We start from the raw sequence: 20905 nt of genomic DNA, 5'->3' as shown, positions 1-20905 counted from the left end.
CTGTAAATAGTTTCATTTTGCTCAACACAGAACCTAATGCTCTTCCCGCAGACTCTGCTAGTATTTTCCTTCCCTCTATAAACTTCATATTTTCATCAAAAACAAAACCGAGATATTTATAATGACGGGTATACTTTAAGGGCACATGGCCAAACTGAAATGTATGAATACTCTGTAATTCACCTTTTCCCCGAAAATGAACAACTTGTGTTTTTTCGCTATTAATAGTAAGACGCCATTTACTACACCATAAACTCATTATATTCAGCATATTTTGTAAATTCACTTCATTTTATGCTATCAAAACAATGTCATCTGCATAAAGCAGAATATTTAGATTCATGTCCTCAATTGGCACACCAAAATTACCCTGCATAATTTCTTGAGTTAGATCATTTATATAAAAAGCAAATAAGGAAGGGGAGAGTTAGTCTCCCTGTTTCACCCCAAAAGGCGTTGGGAACCAATCCATTCTTAAATTATTGATTTGTACACAAGCAATGGGGTCTTTATAAAGGGCTTTTATAGCATTATTAAATTTTCGGTAGCACTTTATTTTACAGTCCTGTTCCTCATGTACATACTATTTACTTATTATATTAATTACAATAACTATGTAATAACTAGGTACTAACCCTGAACCTACCCCTAAACCTAACCCTACCCCATGTAGTTACCTTGTATTACCAGAACTTTCTTAGATAAATACACTGTAAGTACATCATAAGTACATGTTAGTACATGTACTGTAAAATAAAGTGCAACCAAATTTTCCATTGATACCCGATGAAAGTAATTTAAACGGCAAAAGATCTCGGTTAACACAATCAAACGCCTTTTTGAAGTCAACAAAGACTGTGAGGTGTCACTATGTCATCAACAACAGCTTTGCCCCTTACAGAAATAGAAGTAAAGTTGTCATTAACAGGATTTAACCTCCCTTTAAGTATACAACATCTAGAGTCCTTCAAAAAATTCCATTAAGGTATGACCATGCTTATTTACATTTGTGTCCAAAACTATTCAAGGAGCAAGGTCATCTCCTTCCACATAGTCCTTAAGCGCCCCGGTTCGGCTGTTAACATCCCCACATATATTAAATTGAATCCACCTGGTTGTAAACAGTACATAGCAATGCCAGTAAATGGCTCAAGTAGAAATCTGCATTCCTTCCCCAGACAGATGATTCTGGGGACAGGTAACATGAAATTAAAATAAAAGAATATTGCGATTCTCTATGCTCAAAGCGTAAACAAAATATTCCATCAAATGTTTTATCAACAATGTTAACTGAATACCGCTCCAACACAGCATTTTTAACCAAGAATCCAACTCCACCCGAGGCTTTAACAGCCCTCTTATGAGCAATACGGTTATGTCCAAACCAAGTAAATCCAACAAAGTCCAGTGTATCATTGCATAAGTGAGTTTCATTAAGGGAAATAAAGTCAGGGTCTAAAGACTTAATTAGCAGTCTCCTGAGTTCACAGTTTGACAACGTCCACCCATTAACATTCCAGTGGGCTAACAAAAACTGTTCATTAACAAACCTGACGGGCTGGACAAGCCCTTCTCAAGCATGACCGCCATCAGCTGCCAATCCCTCTCTCGTCCCACGTCGAGGTAACTGCGTCCGCTTCGCCATGCATCCATTGGCTGCCAAGTAGAAGTCCCTCCCAACTGCATTTTCACGGATCAAAGTTCTAAAATTAATGTCCATCATCCGTTCGGCATGTGATTTCGCTGAAGACACGTATACGTCCTTAAAGCTGTCGTTATCTTTTAGCTCCGATTTTCTGCGCAACACGGCCACTTACTCCTGAAACGAGCTCAGCTCCACTTTAACAAGTTCCGGTCGATCTCCACGCGCCCGCATCCGCTCCACCGCAGCGGGGCAGAGCGCAGTGTCACATCTAAGGCCAATGCGTAGCAGGTCATTCACTTTAGCCATTAAATCCTCTCCCTCTGAATGAGGAAGCCCCACAACAATCAGCAAAATATCTGGATAAAAACTCTTCTTCTTCGCCTCTTTCTTAGACATTTTCTGCTCGATATTTGCCATTCGTGCACTCAGAATTCCCACCTCAGTGTCAAGATTTGTCTTCATGTCTTTTATTGCGTCCTCTATCTCTTTCAGCACAACGTTCTGACTTTCAGACATCATCTTCTCCATCGATTCACACAACTTAACAACTCTAGAATTTACTTGCTTTTCCATGCTATCAATTCTAGCGTTGACTTGCTTTCCCATGTCAATCTTTATGTGGTCCAATCTTGCGTTAATTGCTTTCAGTTCTTTCATCACCGCAGCACTGCTGCAACACTCGGTGTGTCATTTTTGTTGCTGTTTCTGGAGGTTCGCCCTTGTTTGTCTTGATCCCCCATAATTTTGTCCAAAATTAGGCACTTCAACCCCACACAGCGAAGGTGTAAACTTTATAATTGCAATAATGATCCGTTTTAACCGATAAATCACGGATTTAGCTAAAGTTTATTCAAAAATTTGAAAGCATCAACACGCCAAAACGCTCACGCGGCCATCTTGGCAAATCTCTATATTTATCACAATAAGTGATTATAAACATGATAGTCAAATGTGTGGATTACACATAAATGAATATGGAGTGAAGCGATGGACTGACATTAATTTATAAGTCTTTATGAGTTCATTAAAAGAGAGTTCTTGTGCCATACTCTGAAAAAAGATGTTCTGTGGGGACCAGAGGTTAAAAGGTCCCCTTAGGCATGTCAGTCTGGTTCTGCTGGGTGGGGGGAAGTGTTTATTACACTAATGGGTTTACATGTGATGTCCGGCGTTGCATCTTGATTACTTGCCCCAAATTTGACAATCTCTTCTCCGAATTGAAATTGCCAATAATTGTTCTAGTGAGGTTAATGTTGAAAGCTGTTCTGTGAAAGGGTTGGTTGGTTGGTTATCTTGCTTGAGACTTGTGGCACGGAATGATGTACAACCTGTTGCCTTCCTTTTGGAATTTGGCTCAGATACGCTACATTGCGTATCTCCTCATATCTGTGTCAGTTCAAGTCACTTCAAGTCAAGTTGAGATTTACTGTCATTAAGCTACATGTGTGGATATAGAGTAGAACAAAATTTATTGTAGGAAAGGATCCTTGTTTCAGGAGCTAGGGTTTTGGATGAGGTTTCGGTGGGCGGTTAGGTGATTGAAATTGACTTCTATCAAAGCCTAGGGGAAAAAGATGTTGAGAAGTCTTGCAGAGTGGACCCTGATGCTGTGGTACCGTCTTCCTGATGGCAAGAGCTAAAAGAGACTGTGCGAGGTATGGGCCGAGGTCCTTCACAATACTGTTGGCTTTTCTGGAGCACTGTTTGCATCTGTGTTCACTTTAGTGATGCGCGGGTCATCTCATAACACGCGGGTCGGGTTGGGGCAGGTTAATAAATTGGTACTTTATTGCGGGGCAGGTCACTAAAAACTAAATTTAAAAAAATCAATTTATGTTGCATGGAATTTCAATTTTCAGTTCGTTCACCAAAATGATTCGCTCACTGATTCGTTCACTGACCATTTCTTCATATTACACAAATATGCCAGCAGTTGGCGAAAAAGAGTGTTTTATGTGTTATGTTTGAATTCAACGAACGTATTTACTTGTGACAAAACTGATTTGGCTTTATTAAAGTGTGTGCATGATCGCATTAAATAGTCTAAAGAAATTGTTCAGATCAACAACGTGGAGTTATGTTCTGTATTCTAAATATGAAAACAAGCGTATGTGCACTAATAACTGTGCTTTGTATCTGCTGATTGCTGATCGAGATTTACATGCTTGCCCGACTGACCCTGTATACTCTTTCATTTAATTCATGAATGAGATGTATCAGTTCATTCAACTCGTTCACGAATGAGAAGATCACATATATCTTTTTTATTCTTTTCAATATCAAAGCATTAACAGCATATGTTTAGTGGGACAGTTTTTCCTCTGAGTAATGATGCATTTTGATTATTATGTCTGTGGTAGCTGACCAAAAGGTTTTATCCTATGAGAAGTATCATGTCATTCATGAGTTCATGTAGATCAGAGATAGGTGAGGTTGATCAGAGTTGGAGCTAAAACCCTGCTTTATTGAAACATAACACTAAAGATCCAGCAGTATAATTAACCCTGAACATATCACTATTAAGTTTCATCTGATCATAGAACATTGTCCTGTATGATGATTCCAGATGTGTCTGACAACTGAATATGCTGGAGTTTGTTTTGGAATGAGTTAAGAGGAAACCCTCGCAAAACAACGTGCTGATTAGATTAGATTCAACTTTATTGTCACTGCACATGTAGGTACAAGGCAACGAAATGCAGTTAGCATCTAACCAGAAGTGCAATAAGCAGTAAGTACAGAATATACACGGTCTACAATATGTACACTGACTATACAGAATAGATAAGTACTGGTAAGACAAAGGGGCTGTAGGGGATGTAGGGGCTGTTGAATTTTTTTAAGGTTTTCTGACCCCAAGATTAAAATAATCTCTGCAATTCTCCAGCTGTGATCCTTGGAGAGTCTTTGGTAACTCAAACTCTCCTCACTGTGAATTAGGACCATAGAGACACACGTCCTATTCCAGATTATTATTTTATTTATTTATTTATGTATTTATTTTTTGCTGATCTGAAAAATCAAATCATATCTGTAACTCAAAATCCATAATATGATCTGAGCCATGAGTTTTATGATCTGTTGCACCACTAAAGTTGGAACATGCATAATACCTGAGGCTGGCTTCCATTTGAGCGTTTCGAAATCTTTCATTGTTTGCTGCTGATCTTATTTTTCATGTGAAATTACTCACCCTGGTTAACTGCGTATCTCCTCATATCTGTGTCAGTTCAAGTCATGTTCAAGTCAAGTTGAGATTTGCTGTCATTCCGCTACATGTGTGGATATACAGTAGAACAAAATTTATTGTAGGAAAGGGTCATTGTTTCAGGAGCTAGGGTTGTGGATGAGGTTTCGGTGGGGGGTTAGATGATTGAAATTGAGTGCTTTCAAAGCTTTCATATTTTGTAAATTCACTTCATTTTATGCTATCAAAACAATGTAATCTGCATAAAGTAGAATACTTAGATTCATGTCCTCAATTGGCACACCAAAATTACCCTGCATAATTTCTTGAGCTAGATCATTTATATAAAAAGCAAATAAGGAAGGGGAGAGTTAGTCTCCCTGTTTCACCCCAAAAGGTGTTGGGAACCAATCCATTCTTAAATTATTGATTTGTACACAAGCAATGGGGTCTTTATAAAGGGCTTTTATAGCATTATAACATTTTCCATTGATACCCGATGAAAGCAATTTAAACGGCAAAAGATCTCGGTTAACACAATCAAACGCCTTTTTGAAGTCAACAAAGCAGGCAAAAGTACTTTTACCCTTGTCCAAACAAGCTCTCACCACAGAGGATAACACATAAATATGATCAATACATGCCCTATTCTTCCTAAAACCATTCTGTTCATCTACCAACCCTCCATAAACCTCCAAAAAAGTATTAAGTCTGTTGTTAAGGACTCCAGAGTAAATTTTATAGACTGTGCTGATCAAACTAATCCCTCTATAGTTCAACAGGACTCTAGGGTCATCTTTTATAGATTTCGGGATGGGTTTGATAATTGATCTATTCCACTCAGATGGGATAATACCATTTTGAAAACGTATGTGACACAAAAAATGTAGAAAATTACACAAGTTAGGGTTCTTAAGGACCTCGTTAGGGAGATCTTCAATGCCCACAGCTATATTTTCCTTGGCTTTGTCTAGCAATTTAAGTACCTAATCTAATGTAATATCACTGTTCAGTATATCATTTTGATAGTATATTGTATTCATACCCATTTCCAGCTCTAGTTTTACTTTACAAATTTCTTCTAAGAAATGATCATCAAATAAAGTTGAACTACTATAACCATATAATTCACTGTAATCTTTTTCCCACTTTTTTAATATTTGACCAAATTCAGAAGAAGATCCACCACTTTCCAATAAAACCTCCATGGGTATTAATGTTTTCTTTTTTGGGCCTAACTTATGTATTTCCCTCCAGAATTGCTGAGGATTACCGGTTTGTAACGGTTCTAATTTGAGAGCTTGGCCTCTTTTAAACCTTCTTTTGAAGAACCTAAGCTTTCTATCAAAATGAGTCTGACATTCTATGAATTCACTATGCAAGGCCCTCTTCCTCTTCCAAGGTTCCCCAGGACCACATTTAAGAAATATTCTCTCTGCAGAACGCAACTTCAACCATAACTCATTTAATTCATTATTCCAATAAGGTTGTTTAACTCTGTAATATTTCTTTGTAGGACCCATTTTTTTTACAAGACAATATTTCTCCATCTCAATATTTAAAATATTACAGAGATTAGTATAACACTGATCCATCTTTTTCTGATTTTCCTGTACAATCTGTAACTGTTGTAACTTAAATTAGATTAATGAGAGTCATAAATGTTTAGTACAATGTTTAATTAATTGTTTTCAATAATAAGAACATTAACGATATATATAGTAATTAATTGGGCTGTTCCCCTTTAAGAATTCATTTGCCCATAATGCTATTCTGATTGAGAGCTCCCTAAGAAGGGAACTTAGTATTTTATATGCTGCTAAAGAGAATTCATTCCCCTGTAAACTGCCTGAAACTACAGTAAACAAGTTCTTTGTTTTAATTCAAGTCGTCAGAGTTCATTATTGCTTGTTAAGTGAAGAAGACACGACAATTGTTTGGTGCCGAAACCCGGGATACTAGCAAGCAAGACCCGAAATGGCGGAGCGACTTGAAAGACTAATCAGAAAACGGAGAGCTGTACGCGCTTCCACAACGAGACTTTTACAAGACATCGAAACAGAGGTAGACAAAGAAGATCCAGTCATTGAACGATTACGTGAACTGTTAGCCCTGTTATCTGAAAAGGGGGAAACGCTGCTGGAGTTGGATGTTGGAATCGAGGAAGGGACGGACACCGATGATTTGGAGAATGAAATCGCTGATGTTGAGGAGTATAAAGAGCGAGTCATAACCGCGAAATCACGCGCGCACCGAGTGATACAGAGAAACCGGGAAAGTAGCAGACCGAGCAGCACAGAGCCCTCGCTGCACAGACAAACAGTTAAGTTGCCCAAGTTGATTATAAACAAGTTTAACGGTGAAATTAGTCAGTGGCAAGACTTTTGGAATCAGTTTGAAACCGCTATTCACAAGAACGATGCGCTGAGCAAAACAGAGAAGTTCAATTATTTAAAGACGTACCTAACCGGCGCTGCTTCAAAGGCAATAGCGGGACTGATGTTAACAGACAGTAATTATGATCACGCGATCGAGCTGCTGCAGAATCGGTTCGGAAGAAAAGACCTGCTTGTTAACGCTCATATGACCAAACTGCTGAATCTCTGCCCAGTAAAGAAATCAAACGATGTCACTGCTTTGAGACAACTTTATGATGAATGTGAAGTACATATCCGCAGCTTAGAATCGCTGGGTGTCGCATCAGAGGCTTATGGCAGCTTGTTGTGCCCTGTTCTGCTACAGATGATTCCAGATGACATTACTCTCCAGTACAGTCGACAGAGAGGAGCCAGCGATGAATGGAAAGTCTCAGAAGTTATGGAATTCCTGCAGAAAGAGATTCTGAGCAGAGAAAGAACCATGCAGCTGATTAAGCCAAGTAATTCAAGAGACAGTCAAAGTTATCAGAAACCAGTTAAAAGACAAGACACATCATTTGAAATGAAGCACAGAAAACACAACATGCCATCAGCTGCAGTGCTGCAAACCACCAGTCAAAGAATACAGAACTGCCTTTTCTGTGATAGTGCAGCACACAAAACAGAACTGTGTCCCGAAACTGATATTGCTGCACGAAAGGACAAACTGATGAAGATGGGAAGATGCTTTGTGTGTCTTGGGCCAAAGCACATCGCAAGATTCTGTAAGACTAAAATGTGCTGTAATGTATGTGGAAGCCGACACCACAGTGCTGTATGTGAAAGAAGAGAGACACGCAATTCTGACACTGATGATAACAAGGACAATGTAGTTTCTTCTTTTGCTTCCCATTCAGTAAAGATACAGCCCGCTAAACAGAACAACACTGTGCTTCTGCAGACTGTAAGAGCATGTGCAGAAGGACCTGGTGGATGTAGAAATATTCGCTGCTTACTGGATGGAGGCAGTCAGAGAAGCTTCATCAGTGAAAACACAGTGAGAGCTTTAAAGTTACCTGTGATCAAGCAAGAAACAGTCACTCTTCATACTTTTGGCTCTACAGCACCAGTTACAGCAAAGCGCAACACAGTCAAATTAACTCTGCAGAACATCTGGAAGAAGGAGCAGAAAATTGAAATAGAAGCACTCGAGACACCCCAAGTGTGCACTGCCGTGATGAAGATCCCAGGTGAGCACATCCAAGCGGAGCTGGAACGAAAAGGCTTGCAGTTAGCAGATCATACAGACGACGGCACTTATGATACAGAGTTGTCAATGCTGATTGGTGCCGATTACTACTGGCGTATAGTGTCAGGCCGAGTAGAAAGAATTACAGATGCACTTGTAGCCATTGAGAGCATCTTTGGATGGTCAGTGCAAGGCCCAGTCAAAATGTCCAGTGTTGCTGATTCAGCCTGCATGCAAGTACAAGTTACTGAAGACACACTGGTTTCAGAGCGCCTGAAAGCCTTCTGGGAAATAGAGTCTCTCGGTATCACCATGAAGCAGACAGACAGTCCTGAGGATGAGGAGGCTCTTCACAAGTTTGAAAAGACAACTCTGTACAAAGATGGAAGATATGAAGTTGAACTGCCGTGGCGACCTGACAAGCCAGAACTTCCAGATAACTACAGAATAGCAAGGAAAAGATTTGAAGGCCTTAAGAGAAAGTTGCAGTCAGATGTAGTGATGTGTCACCGATATAATGAAGTTGTGAACGATTACCTTGAGCAGGGCATTGTCGAAGATGCAGTGGAGGAGGAGTCATCTCCGACCACTGTGAAATACTATATGCCTCATCATGCTGTTCTCCGCGAAGACAAGGTAACAACAAAACTCAGAGTAGTGTTTGATGCCTCATCACATGACACAGACTCTCCATCACTTAATGACTGTCTGCTTACTGGTCCTAACCTGAATCCAGATCTGCTCAGTATATTAATCAAGTTCAGACTGCATGCGATTGCATTTACAGCAGATATCAAAAAGGCTTTCTTGCAAATTTCTCTTGCTGAGAAGGACCGAGATGCTGTGCGATTCCTCTGGCTTGATGCACTGCCTCATGAAGTCAGAGGTGAGAAGCTGCGTGTGCTACGGATGACGAGGGTGGTGTTTGGAGTATCTCCCAGCCCATTTCTCCTCGCAGCTACAGTGAGAAAACATTTGAAGAAATATGAAGCCCAACTTCCTGAGGTAGTAAAGATAATAAAGGAATCACTTTATGTCGATGACTTTATCTCAAGTGCAAGTGACGTAGAGAATGCTTTCTCCATAACTGCTAATGCCAAACAGATTATGTCCACAGCTGGCATGGACCTTTGCAAATGGACAACGAACTGTCCAGAGTTGAAGGAGAAATGGAAAATGATGATGAATGAGCTTGCGCCAGAGACAGAGACACCAGGAGCTGTACTGAAGGTGCTAGGCTTGGTGTGGAGGACTGAAAAGGATGATTTCGTCTTTGATCTGACTGCATTGCTGGACGCTGTAGCAAAAAGAGAGAACACCAAAAGGAGCGTTCTGAAACTCTCTGCTCGCATATTCGACCCAATAGGCTTTCTGACTCCTTTCACTGTGCGGGTGAAATGCCTTTTTCAAGAGATGTGGATACGAGGCCTTGGCTGGGATGAGGAGCTGCCTACAGATCTTGCAAAAGAATGGCAAAGCTGGTGTTCAGAACTTCCACAGATCCACCACATAGTCATTCCCCGCTGGTATGGAATAAAATCTGAGCACAAGCATGATGCACAACAACTTCATGTGTTCTGTGACGCAAGTGAGAAAGCTTACAGTACAGTTGCATACTTGCTGCGAGGGGCGGATGATGGAACAAAGTCTACATGCCTCGTTGCTTCAAAGTCCAGGGTAGCCCCGCTGAAAAAGATGTCCCTGCCACGTCTTGAGTTGATGGGAGCAGTCATTGGAGCAAGACTAGGAAACAACTTGCTAAAGCCTCTGAATATGGAGCTACAACAGGTTCACCTTTGGACAGATTCAATGATCGTACTACAGTGGATTCGCAGTCCAGCTTACAGATGGAAACAGTTTGTGTCAAACAGAGTAGCTGAAATACAGTCTTTAACCAACCCGGCAATGTGGTTTCACTGCAAAGGCAAGGCCAATCCAGCAGATCTCCCAACCAGAGGTCAGACCGTAGCTAATCTGAAAGAAAGCGGACTGTGGTGGAAAGGACCCCCATTTCTGACTACTCCAAATCTGTCTGAGGAAAGTGATGAAGATCAGAGTGTTGAAGACGTGACTAATGAGCTAAAACAAGTTCAGCAGATCAGTGTGCAACTCAGCAGCAGCAGTGACCAAAGTGAAACAGAACCTGTGCTAGATTTACCGAAGTACAGTAAACTGAAAAGGGTATTGCGGGTTACTGCTTGGATTAAGAGGTTCGTGCACAACACAAGTTCAAACTCAAGGAGAAGAGGTGAGTTGACTGCTGAAGAAATGTTTGAGGCTGAGAAGTACTGGACCAAAGTGACACAAGTTTGCAGTTTTAGTCATGAGATTAGTTTGATGAAAGCTGGAAAAACCCTGAATTCAGATTCCAAAATCAGAGATCTGAAACCTTTCCTTGATGCTGATGAATTGCTCTGTGTTGGAGGCAGATTGCAACAGTCAGACTTCAGTTACAGAGAAAAACACCCATGGATTCTACCTAGCAAAGGCAGATATTGTGAGCTGCTGGTCCAGTACAACCATGAAGTTACCATGCATTCTGGTCTAAGAGACACTCTTGTACAAATAAGAAGTAGACACTGGATTTTGCGAGGCAGACAACTCGTAAAGGGTATCCTGTCAAAATGTACTGTTTGCAAAAGATTTAAAGCAAAACCCGCACAACAGGACACGGCTCCACTCCCACGAGACAGAATAATAGAGAGCCCTCCATTCGCAGTGACTGGTATAGACTTTGCAGGTCCACTGTATGTGAAGAATGATCATGTGCTATGCAAGGCTTATGTTGCTCTGTTCACATGTGCAGTCACCAGAGCAGTGCATTTGGAGCTTGTATCAAGTCAGTCAACAGAAAGCTTCCTGTTAGCACTTAAGCGATTTGTTTCTAGAAGAGGATTGTGCAAGGTCATTTATTCAGACAATGCCAAAACTTTCAAAAGAGCAAACCAAGACCTCAGTGAGCTGTGGCATGCCATCAAAGATCCACAACTGCTGGAATACTTCTCAGGGAAGGGCATCAGCTGGCGCTTCATCGTAGAGCGAGCGGCCTGGTGGGGTGGATTTTGGGAAAGGCTAGTGAGGTCTGTAAAGACGTGCCTGAGAAAGGTGCTAGGAAGAGCATCGCTCACCTTTGAAGAAATGACTACACTCCTCACAGAAGTAGAAGCTACACTGAATTCCAGACCCCTTACCTTTGTCCACAATGAAGCTGACGAGCCACAGCCACTGACACCTGCTCACTTCCTGGTTGGTGAACGACTAACTTCACTGCCGCCAAAACCATTTCCTGCAGACCATGATCATACCACTGTGAGTAAGGAAGAGATGACAAGGAGGTGGGGATACAAAAACAGACTCATGACCAATCTGTGGAATCGTTGGAGGAAAGACTATCTGCTAGACTTGAAATCTGCACATTCTTGCAGCACACAGAAACCCACTGTGCTGAAAACAGGTGACATTGTTCTCATAGGAGATGCCAACATGCCAAGACAAACCTGGAAATTAGGAAAAATTGAAGAGCTGTTTCCAGGCAGAGATGGCAAAGTTAGATCCTGTGCTGTTCGCACATCCACAGGAACTGTATTAAGAAGACCCGTTCAGTTGCTTTATGCATTAGAGATTTAAGTTGATGAACAGTCGTTCATCGGGGGGGAGGATGTTGTAACTTAAATTAGATTAATGAGAGTCATAAATGTTTAGTACAATGTTTAATTAATTGTTTTCAATAATAAGAACATTAACGATATATATAGTAATTAATTGGGCTGTTCCCCTTTAAGAATTCATTTGCCCATAATGCTATTCTGATTGAGAGCTCCCTAAGAAGGGAACTTAGTATTTTATATGCTGCTAAAGAGAATTCATTCCCCTGTAAACTGCCTGAAACTACAGTAAACAAGTTCTTTGTTTTAATTCAAGTCGTCAGAGTTCATTATTGCTTGTTAAGTGAAGAAGACACGACAGTAACTGACCTATTACCTCCAATAGGGCCCTACAACACATCTTTGAAGACATAAAATCAACAGGGTAATTCCTGTCTCGTCTTTTTGCATGCTGTAAACAGTCAAAATTATTCTGAATATTAACTACCTCCCCAGCTAGAAAACGTAAACAAAGAACTGAATGGTCAGGGAGTCTACTATGATCACCAATCAAATTAAAACTTTCTGGACCAACCCTGTCAATAAGCTCAGAAGGGGAATAAACATTGAATTCAAGACATGTTTTCAAATCAACATGAGGTGTCACTATGTAATCAACAACAGCTTTGCCCCTTACAGAAATAGAAGTTGTCATTTTCAGGATTTAACCTCCCATTAAGTATACAACATCTAGAGTCCTTCAAAAATTCCATTAAGGTATGACCATGCTTATTTACATTTGTGTCCAAAACTATTCAAGGAGCAAGGTCATCTCCTTCCACATAGTCCTTAAGCGCCCCGGTTCGGCTGTTAACATCCCCACATATATTAAATTGAATCCACCTGGTTGGAAACAGTACATAGCAATGCCATTAAATGGCTCAAGTAGAAATCTGCATTCCTTCCCCAGACAGATGATTCTGGGGACAGGTAACATGAAATTAAAATAAAAGAATATTGCGATTCTCTATGCTCAAAGCGTAAACAAAATATTCCATCAAATGTTTTATCAACAATGTTAACTGAATACCGCTCCAACACAGCATTTTTAACCAAGAATCCAACTCCACCCGAGGCTTTAACAGCCCTCTTATGAGCAATACGGTTATGTCCAAACCAAGTAAATCCAACAAAGTCAAGTTTATCATTGCATGAGTGAGTTTCATTAAGGGAAATAAAGTCAGGGTCTAAAGATTTAAGTAGCAGTCTCCTGAGTTCACAGTTTGACAACGTCCACCCATTAACATTCCAGTGGGCTAACAAAAACTGTTCATTAACAAACCTGACGGGCTGGAAAAGCCCTTCTCAAGCATGACCGCCATCAGCTGCCAATCCCTCTCTCGTCCCACGTCGAGGTAACTGCGTCCGCTTCGCCATGCATCCATTGGCTGCCAAGTAGAAGTCCCTCCCAACTGCATTTTCACGGATCAAAGTTCTAAAATTAATGTCCATCATCCGTTCGGCATGTGATTTCGCTGAAGACACGTATACGTCCTTAAAGCTGTCGTTATCTTTTAGCTCCGATTTTCTGCGCAACACGGCCACTTACTCCTGAAACGAGCTCAGCTCCACTTTAACAAGTCCCGGTCGATCTCCACGCGCCCGCATCCGCTCCACCGCAGCGGGGCAGAGCGCAGTGTCACATCTAAGGCTAATGCGTAGCAGGTCATTCACTTTAGCCATTAAATCCTCTCCCTCTGAATGAGGAAGCCCCACAACAATCAGCAAAATATCTGGATAAAAACTCTTCTTCTTCGCCTCTTTCTTAGACATTTTTCTGCTCGATATTTGCCATTCGTGCACACAGAATTCCCACCTCAGTGTCAAGATTTGTCTTCATGTCTTTTATTGCGTCCTCTATCTCTTTCAGCACAACGTTCTGACTTTCAGACATCATCTTCTCCATCGATTCACACAACTTAACAACTCTAGAATTTACTTGCTTTTCCATGCTATCAATTCTAGCGTTGACTTGCTTTCCCATGTCAATCTTTATGTGGTCCAATCTTGCGTTAATTGCTTTCAGTTCTTTCATCACCGCAGCACTGCTGCAACACTCGGTGTGTCATTTTTGTTGCTGTTTCTGGAGGTTCGCCCTTGTTTGTCTTGATCCCCCATAATTTTGTCCAAAATTAGGCACTTCACCCCACAGAGCGAAGGTGTAAACTTTATAATTGCAATAATGATCAGTTTTAACCGATAAATCACGGATTTAGCTAAAGTTTATTCAAAAATTTGAAAGCATCAACACGCCAATTTACCATCTTGGCAAATCTCTATATTTATCACAATAAGTGATTATAAACATGATAGTCAAATGTGTGGATTACACATAAATGAATATGGAGTGAAGCGATGGACTGACATTAATTTATAAGTCTTTATGAGTTCATTAAAAGAGAGTTCTTGTGCCATACTCTGAAAAAAGATGTTCTGTGGGGACCAGAGGTTAAAAGGTCCCCTTAGGCATGTCAGTCTGGTTCTGCTGGGTGGGGGGAAGTGTTTATTACACTAATGGATTTACATGTGATGTCCGGCGTTGCATCTTGATTACTTGCCCCAAATTTGACAATCTCTTCTCCGAATTGAAATTGCCAATAATTGTTCTAGTGAGGTTAATGTTGAAAGCTGTTCTGTGAAAGGGTTGGTTGGTTGGTTATCTTGCTTGAGACTTGTGGCACGGAATGATGTACAACCTGTTGCCTTCCTTTTGGAATTTGGCTCAGATACGCTACATTGCGTATCTCCTCATATCTGTGTCAGTTCAAGTCACTTCAAGTCAAGTTGAGATTTACTGTCATTAAGCTACATGTGTGGATATAGAGTAGAACAAAATTTATTGTAGGAAAGGATCCTTGTTTCAGGAGCTAGGGTTTTGGATGAGGTTTCGGTGGGCGGTTAGGTGATTGAAATTGACTTCTATCAAAGCCTAGGGGAAAAAGATGTTGAGAAGTCTTGCAGAGTGGACCCTGATGCTGTGGTACCGTCTTCCTGATGGCAAGAGCTAAAAGAGACTGTGCGAGGTATGGGCCGAGGTCCTTCACAATACTGTTGGCTTTTCTGGAGCACTGTTTGCATCTGTGTTCACTTTAGTGATGCGCGGGTCATCTCATAACACGCGGGTCGGGTTGGGGCAGGTTAATAAATTGGTACTTTATTGCGGGGCAGGTCACTAAAAACTAAATTTAAAAAAATCAATTTATGTTGCATGGAATTTCAATTTTCAGTTCGTTCACCAAAATGATTCGCTCACTGATTCGTTCACTGACCATTTCTTCATATTACACAAATATGCCAGCAGTTGGCGAAAAAGAGTGTTTTATGTGTTATGTTTGACTTCAACGAACGTATTTACTTGTGACAAAACTGATTTGGCTTTATTAAAGTGTGTATGATCACATTAAATAGTCTAAAGAAATTGTTCAGATCAACAACGTGGAGTTATGTTCTGTATTCTAAATATGAAAACAAGCGTATGTGCACTAATAACTGTGCTTTGTATCTGCTGATTGCTGATCGAGATTTACATGCTTGCCCGACTGACCCTGTATACTCTTTCATTTAACCCCTTTGCGTGCAAACATCGCTGACGGCCCCAGTTTATTATTGTTTCACTTTCACAGCACATTAAACATCACTGTCTTACTTCATCTGGACAAACTGTGCATCAATGGAAAGTTTAAAGACTCAAGCTTCGATATTTGACCAATATTTTGATAAAACATTGTTGCAGTGACAGATATTTAGTGATTTATGTCAGGAGTGCAAAATAATAAATCCGTATTATGCCACATTTTGAATAGAAATTCACAACTCACTCATATAAAGTCACGTCAAGAGCGGTTTATTTGTGTTCACATAGACTCACTGAACAGCGTCAATAAGGATTTACAGACCAAAGATGCATATCTGCGGAGATATATGGATATATTTACTGATGTTTACTTCATATTTCTTCAGACAGAATCGTCATTTCTATTCATTTTCCACGGATTTACGCGATCAGATGATAAACAGCCTCTCCCAGCGATCTCTGTGTGCGTGCAGTAGTCACAGCTCGTGCGGTGTGTGACTCAGACTCTGATTGGGTCTTTCAAACATCAATCTTAGAGTTTCATATCTGGACACCGCCCCATCGTGTCACATGCTTCCTGCACACTTCCTGGTAGTTATCTGGCCAAAACAACACTGAAACACCTCTGTACACACAAAATATCCGAATAATAAAGCCGCGATTACGATAGTAAAGCTTGGTATGAGAATTTATTGAGATCTGGGGCGTTTTTATAAAAAAAATCGAAAATGTACATCGGAAATGCTAACTTGTGCAGCGATGAAAAAGGCTACAAATAACATATTTTTACAACAGTAAACGACCAAATTCCACCCCTGATCGCTAAAGGAAGTTATTATAAACACTCGATCGGGGTTTAAAGTGAGTTTTGAGTAAAAGTGTACTAATAATTTCATAAATTGTCAGATGTAGCTTGATGCTAACGTTAGCACCAATGCTACTAATAGCAGGTGCTTTTCTTCTTCATAATGCATTTTTGTCTCAATAATTCACGTAAGGTCGTAAGAAAATGTTTTGTTGTATTTTTATAGTAAGACTTTTGATAAATAAGGGCTAAATGCAAAGAGAGACTGAAGTGAGATCGCTGCTTTGTTGCTTTGTAAAGCCTGAAAAACCACAATCAAGGCTAATAAAGGTGGAATAAAAACAAAAGAATAATGATAAAAGAATAATGCGGATAATGTGTCATACTTGGCGGAGGTGTGAAAGAACCGTTTGGTGAGAACAATACAATCATGATTCGGGCAGTTTTCAACAGTGAAACATACACAAAGAGCACAGGAAAGTTTACATGTGAGATCTTACAGAGATGACAAGGGCCATAAATCAATCTGATTAGCCTTCTCTAAAAACACACATGACATGGCCTTAGAAAATATTTCATAAAATTCACAGTTTTACAGATTCGATTATGAAATTTTTTATGAAGTCTTGGAAGACTTGTGGCCTTAGCTACACTGTGTTTTCAAACTCATTTCCTACATCAACATTTTTTTAAATACATTTAAAACATATGTTTTTAATATTTTTATTTTTGTTTTTATGTTTGAGCTTATATATCTCTATTATCATAACAGTCTGAGTGATTCTGATTCCTGAACAGTAAACTTTAAAGTGTCAGCTTTGTGAACAAAGGTTGATTATTTATCTAGTCAGAAAGAATCATGAGCAGAAACCTTTTTATTTTGGGTATGTAATTTCGGTCTCCATGCCAAAAAAGGGGGGTTACTAGTAAGGGGTTAATTCATGAATGAGATGTATCAGTTCATTCAACTCGTTCACGAATGAGAAGATCACATATATCTTTTTTATTCTTTTCAATATCAAAGCATTAACAGCATATGTTTAGTGGGACAGTTTTTCCTCTGAGTAATGATGCATTTTGATTATTATGTCTGTGGTAGCTGACCAAAAGGTTTTATCCTATGAGAAGTATCATGTCATTCATGAGTTCATGTAGATCAGAGATAGGTGAGGTTGATCAGAGTTGGAGCTAAAACCCTGCTTTATTGAAACATAACAAATATGAGTAAAGAAGTCGAGTTATGTACCTCCGGCAGAATTTTTTTTAAGGTTTTCTGACCCCAAGATTAAAATAATCTCTGCAATTCTCCAGCTGTGATCCTTGGAGAGTCTTTGGTAACTCAAACTCTCCTCACTGTGAATTAGGACCATAGAGACACACGTCCTATTCCAGATTATTATTTTATTTATTTATTTATGTATTTATTTTTTGCTGATCTGAAAAATCAAATCATATCTGTAACTCAAAATCCATAATATGATCTGAGCCATGAGTTTTATGATCTGTTGCACCACTACTGTTGGAACATGCATAATACCTGAGGCTGGCTTCCATTTGAGCGTTTCGAAATCTTTCATTGTTTGCTGCTGATCTTATTTTTCATGTGAAATTACTCACCCTGGTTAACTGCGTATCTCCTCATATCTGTGTCAGTTCAAGTCATGTTCAAGTCAAGTTGAGATTTGCTGTCATTCCGCTACATGTGTGGATATACAGTAGAACAAAATTTATTGTAGGAAAGGGTAATTGTTTCAGGAGCTAGGGTTGTGGATGAGGTTTCGGTGGGGGGTTAGATGATTGAAATTGAGTGCTTTCAAAGCCTAGGGGAAAAAGATGTTGAGAAGTCTTGCAGAGTGGACCCTGATGCTGTGGTACCGTCTTACTGATGGCAAGAGCTAAAAGAGACTGTGCGAGGTATGGGCCGAGGTCCTTCACAATACTGTTGGCTTTTCTGGAGCACTGTTTGCATCTGTGTTCACCGTCTGCAGGCAGGTCTTGATGGACTACAGTTCCCATACCAGACAGTGATGCAGCTGGTCAGCACGCTCTCAGTGGTGTCCCTATAGAATGTGGTGAGGATGGGTGGAAGGAAACTTGCTCTATTAAGTCAGTGCAGGAAATGGAGCCACTTTTGTGCCTTCATGGAGAGTGACATGGTGTCAGTGGTCTAGGTGAGGTCTTCAGTTATGTGCAAGCCCAGGAATTTAGCACTTCTTCTAAAGTAAATCACAAACTCTTTTGTCTTACTCGCATTGAGGGACGGGTTGTTTGCACTACACCTTTCAACAAGTTGTGACACTTCCTTTCTGTAAGGTTTTTCAAGCAAACTTGATGGTGTGGTTGGAGGTAAACTTGGCATTGCAGTTGTGGGTCAGCAGCGTGAAGAGAAAAAAAATCAAGTCCTCAAAGAGGTAAAGCTAATGAGATAATAAAGTGACTAATAAAATTAAGATTTGGCTCGATTACAAACAAATTAACTTTTCTTGTTTGTACGTTAGAATTTGTCATAACCAACTCTGTGAAACTACTGCATGCAAGCACAGTGCTGCTCTAACTCTTCTCCAAATCATGCTGAACGTCTTCCTCTGACAAAGATCCAAGAACGTTGCATATTATAACCTCAGATTTAGTGCGAGCAGAAGAAAATTTCGGATCATACGATTTCTTAATTTTGCAGTGCAGTCAGCTGACCAAAAACTATGGCAATGAATAACAGAATGATATACAAAAAGTCCTTCACTTGCATGCATTTTATCAGATTTGCAACTTTGCTTCAAAAAAAATTGCTGACACTTGGAGTAGCACACTTAGTTTTAGCAACATCCATGTGCTTTTTGTGTGCATATGCTGCGTAATGTCGCCTCGGCCTCCGTGAGCAATGGAAAAGCGAGCCCCGCAAATGTTGCATCCTAATTTACTTGCCTCTGATACTGACTCTCTTTTGAGAAATGTAATCTCTTTTTGAAGATCATCATTAAATATACACGCACACTTCTTTGACATCTTTGCACCTGAGGCAAGCTTATCAATCCTCTCATCTCATGTACACTTAACTGTGACGTCAGATTCCGGCTTCACTAATGGTACGTTGATTATGGGAATTGTGATTGTGTGGAATTGTCCTTCTGCCTTCTCTTATTGGATGAAATTTGTTTTTCTCTAAAATATACTATGAGGTGATTTGCTAGTTTTATTAGGTTATTCTGTATGTATATATATATATATATATATATATATATATATATATATATATATATATATATATATTAACGATGAAATATGGGTCAGAACATTATTTTTTCATAATAAGTCGGGACACTAAAATTTGAGCTGAAATACGGGACTGTCCTGGGAAAAACGGGACGTCTGGTCACGCCCACATGGAAAAAACCTATATAAACATATATGTTTCAATATAGGTTTTTTATTATAATATATATATTTTTCGGCGCACAATTTTTTTAGCGGATAGGCATTTTCATCCACACGGATCTGCCATTTTGGAAGAGTGAAACCGATGTTTTGAAACCGGGTCCCAGAGTGGATATATTTGAAGACGCTGCCTTTGCGTTTCGTCTGGACGGCGAATCCGTACATTTTCTGAAAATATAACGTCATCAGCCCACGTCTCGCCCCTAGTCAAATACCACTACATCTCGTAACAGAAACAAAAACATGAACAAACACTGGACGATTATATATTTTTTTAACTAACATAAAGACGGATTAATAAATGTATTGTTCCATGTTCGTTTGTGTACCACGTGCAAGGTTTATCAGCAAATCCATGTCTTCTTCTCCGTTTTAAGTGTATCTCTGTGGAAGAATTAAAGCGCCACATGCTGGTCTGGCATGTATACTACATCGGTTTCGTGTGGACGCGGATATTTCGAGGGAAAAAAAGATCGGGGGTCGGTCTCCGTGTGGACGGGGCCAAAGAAGTAACGGGTTCTTACGGTTATGGATAGAAATGTAGCGGAGTAAAGAGTACAATATTTGCCCTTTAAATGTACTTGAGTAAAGTCATGAGTACTCCCCAAAAATGATACTCCAGTAAAGTACAGATCACTCAAAATTTTACTTAAGTACTATACTCAAATAAATGTACTCTGTTACTGTCCAGCTCTGTATATCATGTTAATATATTGCCATAGTTAAATTCCATAACGTGCCAATAACGTGTGATACCAATTTCACATGTTCGCACATACATAATTTCTTGCATAATTTTTTTTAGTAAATTCTTAGTTAGCATCATGTATGACAGTCAAAAATGAGATATGAGCTACAAAATGACCAGATCCTGCCATTAGCTATATAAAAGACATATCTTGTATGTATAGGGCTTATATGTGGATATGAAGAAGCAATACAGGAGACCTATATTTCCTGTATATGCACATATATGCACCTCAATTTTGCCTATATGTGGCATATATATGTA

The sequence above is a fragment of the Carassius gibelio genome, chromosome A4 (assembly GCF_023724105.1).
Source record: "Carassius gibelio isolate Cgi1373 ecotype wild population from Czech Republic chromosome A4, carGib1.2-hapl.c, whole genome shotgun sequence".
Lineage (NCBI taxonomy): Eukaryota > Metazoa > Chordata > Actinopteri > Cypriniformes > Cyprinidae > Carassius > Carassius gibelio.
This window is presented reverse-complemented; position numbering follows the sequence as displayed.